The following is a 5,306-nucleotide window of genomic DNA, read 5'->3' as shown; positions in this document are numbered from 1 at the left end:
AAGTGCTACTTCCGCTGCTAGCACCCCCGAATTTGTTGCACGGAGGGGGCAAGGATCTTTCACCTGGTATCAGAGTGAATTGGCTAAAGTGGATCAGAGCGAGAAGCAAGAAATGTCAAAAAACTATGTACCAATAAAGGATTGTAACTGTGTGATGAAATTCATACAAATTGATATTCAAAATAAAGGATTGTAACTGTGTGATGAAATTCATACAAATTGATATTCAAAATAAAAATTCATAAATTGGTAATTGGGTCTTCAGATGGAAGTACCACTGTTGTATGGAATCCCTGACTTGCTTGAGGTTTGATATGATGGTATTTACCTTATAACTCCAAGGACCATGACTACCCCGTATATACCGTGGATATAACTACAACTCTTTACTGAAAATATATACAAGTTAATCTAAGACCTTGAAATTATAAGCAAAAATGCTATCCAGATGATGAATTTGAATGCTGGTTGATATGATTTTAGAATTGTGGTTGAGAATTGATGAGTTGATTTGGATTCTAATTGAAAGATAATGATTCCTGAATTCTAGTTGAAAGAAGATAAGATGAACAAAGCCACAATGAGGATGAATGGGACGAATCCCAGTGATGATGATAATAACTAGAATGACGATTGTGACTTCAGCAAATCACTATGAGATTAGTGGATTGTGCTGACAGATTGCTTTTGTTTGACCCTTGACCCAGTGGATCTATTTAAGGGATGACAAATTGAGAACCTATATAACTAAAATTCTCGTGGAGGAATGATCAGATGGAATTTTTGGTCTGATGGACCATTATTGTGTTAAAAATATGAATGAATTATTCTCTGATAATGAGTTCTGTATATTCTTCTATTAGAAGGGATCTTTATCCCATGATTCTGTGGGGGGCTGATGACCAATCTAAAGAACCCCAAAATCAGCTGGATCTAAAGTCGGATTTGAATTATAAATAAAGGGACTTAATAAGAATTTTCGTATTGATAGGATCATGGATCGAGGTTGTCGTGGTAGGAATGATGTGACCCCCAACTCAATGAGGAAGAACTCGACTTGGATGTTCCTAAAACTCGTCATAGATCACAGCCTGGACCTTTCAAGAGGGGTGAAGGGGGAAAACTTGGGCGAGGCTGTGGAGAAGTGGATCGAAGCAATGGAAGAATACTTCGATGTCACCGGGTACAACGAGAAAAGTAAAATGGCTCTTGCAAGGCTGAAGATAGTAGAAATAGCCAGAGTGGCATAGAGAAACCACTGCGAGACAAACCGTTTGGATCGGAACATCCAGACATGGAATGATCTCAAAATTTACCTAAGGAAGAGATTCTGTCCTCTCGGCTTTTTGGAAACCACAATGAACGAATTCTTAGAGTTAACCCAAGGGAGCAGAACTATTGAAGTGTATCACCAAGTGTTTGCTCTCCTCCTCAAATACTTGCCACCGCTAGATGAAGAACAGCTGATGGCCAAGTTCATTTGAGGATTGAACAAACCTTTGAATATCCTAGTGAAGAATGCCAAGCCAGTTTCCATGGCCGAAGCAGTGTGGATGGCGAAGGATTTTGCCAAGGCCTTTGATGTCAAGGTCCCACTGAAGCCAGCACCATCATCTTTCAAAAGATTTCTAGCTCCAGAAGGTGATTCCAACCTCCACCACCTAAGAGACAACAAAGTCAAGCTCAGGATATGGAAAGATCCAGAATGGAAGAAAGGTCTTTTTACCGGAACTCAATCCCCTGGAATTCAACTTCAGAAGTTCCACCCTTGAACAAGGAAATGAAATGCTATAACTGTCAAGGACTTGGACATCGCAGTATGGATTGCCCAACTCCTTTTGGATCAATGTAAGATTCCTCCCCAGCCTCTCAAGATGTCCAGCATCTTCCCCTGTAATCAATCCCCTCTTCAGAAATATAAAAGATCTTGTCTCTGCCTATTTTGACATAGAGAGAGAAAATATTCTAGAGAGAGAATATTCAGATTTTGAATATTTTTAGATAGAAAATTTTCTCACATTATTAAAATTAATTCCTTTGAAACATAAATTAAAAAAGAACTTTCCAATGTGCAATTGGAATTTATTGAAAATGGGTATAAAGAACCTTAGCCTAAGGGTCTAGATTTTTAGAAATTTTTGGATTATGGTCCAATTAAGGTTCCTATGGGCCAACAGCATCAATCCATGTGTAGGGAGGAGATAAATCCAATTTGTAAAAGAAGATACCCAAAAATGAGTAAATGCTCACATAAGATGAAGAGTTGACTATGTACAAGGTTTATTAGTAAGAAACTATGAGTAATATAAAAAATATGAGATATTTTGGATATCCAAAAATGAGTAAATGCTCACATAAGATGAAGAGTTGAAAATGTACAAGGTTTATTAGTAAAAAACTATGAGCAATATTAAAAATATGAGATATTTTGGGTGTAATAATTCCATTTTGACACATATGTAAGGAAGGGGAGTCCATTAAAGGAGGTGCATATTTCACATGCTTGAATGAGTTTTAAACTCAAAAATAATGTGATATTTTTATCTCTCCTCTCTCTTGAATCAAATCAAATCAAAATGGAACCAAACCGAATAAAAAAGGAACCAAACTAGATCCAAATCTAGTCCAAATTCAACCAAACTGAATCTGGAAAATTCTAGAATTCAGTTAGCTTTGGTTAGAGCTTCCCTCTCCTATAAATAGAACATGAGTCCTTTAAAAAAAATAGAAGAATTTTACTATACTAGAGTTATGCTGAAATAATGCTAATTTCTACTATTCTCTAAAATTCTATCGAAATTGAAAAAATTGGAGCTTCCCTCTTTCTTCAATCCCCATTGGTGGCTCCATCAACATACTTAACCAATTGATTGGTTGGGGGCCTCTACCGTGAACAAAGAATCAAGCAATTTGTAAGGTAAATGGTGAATTTTGATCTTTTCTATAATTTCCCAATGCTTCTCTCTTCTCAACCCCTCTCAAGCTTGAGAAGCTTAATTGGAATGTTTTTGAATGCTATTGAAGTTAATTGATGAATGGTAATGAAGAATTACATAATTTGATGAATGCTATTGAAGTTAATTGATTAATGATAGTAAAGAATTACATAAATTTTTATTTATGCTTAATTCTAATGGTTTTTATGTAATTTCTCTCTCTCACTCAAGAAATGGTCATACTCATGACCCATTCTCAATCCAAATGAAGCTTTTCATAAAGCTTTTCCTTAATCCAAGATTAATCTATGCTGCTTGAGGTCAAATTAACGGCTTTTTTCTATGCTTTTAGTTTATGTATTTCATGAATATTGATGATTCAATCCATTATTGGGTTAATGATCCAATTAGGGATCATTCTAATCATTCCCTTAATTGATAAGCTTTATCCTTCAAAATAAATTGAGATTTATCAGTCACTCATAGTAGCGGAGCTATGGCAAAATTTTTATAAAAATTACACATAAAATAATTTCATTCAAAGCATGAAAAGAGAACTTCCTACCATATTCTAGGAATTATCATCCTAGATTAATTGAAAGAATTTTATTGTAATCATGGAGAAATTGATTTTTATGTTATGCATAATTGATGATTATTTTATTGTAAAAGTGTTACTTTTATCATATTTGGATTTCATGCATAGAGGTATGCATAAAAGAATTATTATTTTAATATAAAAGTGTTTCTTTTATCATATTTGAATTTCATGCATAGAGGTATGCATAAAAGTTGATTATTTTAATATAAAAGTGTTTCTTTTATCATATTTGGATTTCATGCATAGAGGTATGCATAAAAGTTGATTATTTTATTATAAAAGTGTTACTTTTATCATATTTGGATTTCATGCATAGAGGTATGCATAAAAATTGATTATTTTATTATGAAAGTGTGACTTTTATCATATTGGATTTCATATATAGAGGTATGCATAAAAGTTGATTATTTTATTATAAAAGTGTGACTTTATCATATTTGAATTTCATGCATAGAGGTATGCATAAAAGTTGATTATTTTAATATAAAAGTGTTACTTTTATCATATTTGGATTTCATGCATAGAGGTATGCATAAAAGTTGATTATTTTATTATAAAAGTGTTACTTTTATCATATTTGGATTTCATGCATAGAGCTATGCATAAAAGTTGATTATTTTATTATAAAAGTGTGACTTTTATCATATTTGGATTTCATGCATAGAGGTATGTATAAAAATTAATTATTTTATTATAAAAGTGTGACTTTTATCATATTTGGATTTCATGCATAGAGGTATGCATAAAATTTGATTATTTTATTATAAAAGTGTGACTTTTATCATAGTTGGATTTCATGCATAGAGGTATGCACAAAAGTTGATTATTTTATTATAAAAGTGTGACTTTTATCATATTTGGATTTCATGCATAGAGGTATGCATAAAAGTTGATTATTTTATTATAAAAGTGTGACTTTTATCATATTTGGATTTCATGCATAGAGGTATGCATAAAAGTTGATTATTTTATTGTAAAAGTGTGACTTTTATCATATTTGAATTTCATGCATAAAGGTATGCATAAAAGTTGATTATTTTATTGTAAAAGTGTTACTTTTATCATATTGGATTTCATGTATAGAGGTATGCATAAAATATATTCTTTTTATACTAAAAGTGTGATTTTCATCATAAATGGATTTTATGCATAACTTAGATGCATAAGAGAAATTCTTTTATTCTAAAAGTGTAATTCCTACCAATTTAAATTTATGCATAAGAAGATGCATAAAAGATTGGTTTTTAAATTCAAAGTGTCATTCTCATCTAAATTGAATTTATGCATAGGAAGATGCATAAAAGAATGGAATTTCAATTCAAAAGTGTTATTCTCATCCAAATTGAATTTATGCATAGGAAGATGCATAAAAGATGGATTTTTAATTCAAAAGTGTCAATTCTCATCTAAATTGAGTTTATGCATAGGAAGATGCATAAGAGATGGAATTTTAATTCAAAAGTGTCATTTTCATTTAAAATAAATTTATGCATAGGAAGATGCATAAAAGATTGATTTTTATTTCGAAAATGTTAGTCTCCTTAAATGGAATTTATGCATAAATAAATGTGTAGAGAAATCTTAAATCAAATATAAGAATTCTCTTGTATTCTATAAAAAGATATAAGATGTGATAAGATGCGTATGGGAAGTGATAGGATGTGATAAGAGGTGTATGAGATGTAAAAAGATGTGATAAGATGTGTATGAGATGTGATAGGATATGATAAGAGATGTATGAGATGTGATAGAATGTGTTAAGATGAGTT

This window comes from Cibotium barometz, chromosome 51 (genome assembly GCF_041138505.1).
Source record: "Cibotium barometz isolate CiBa-2024 chromosome 51, ASM4113850v1, whole genome shotgun sequence".
NCBI lineage: Eukaryota > Viridiplantae > Streptophyta > Polypodiopsida > Cyatheales > Cibotiaceae > Cibotium > Cibotium barometz.
The sequence above is the reverse complement of the archived record's forward strand: the minus strand, read 5'-3'. Positions refer to the sequence as shown.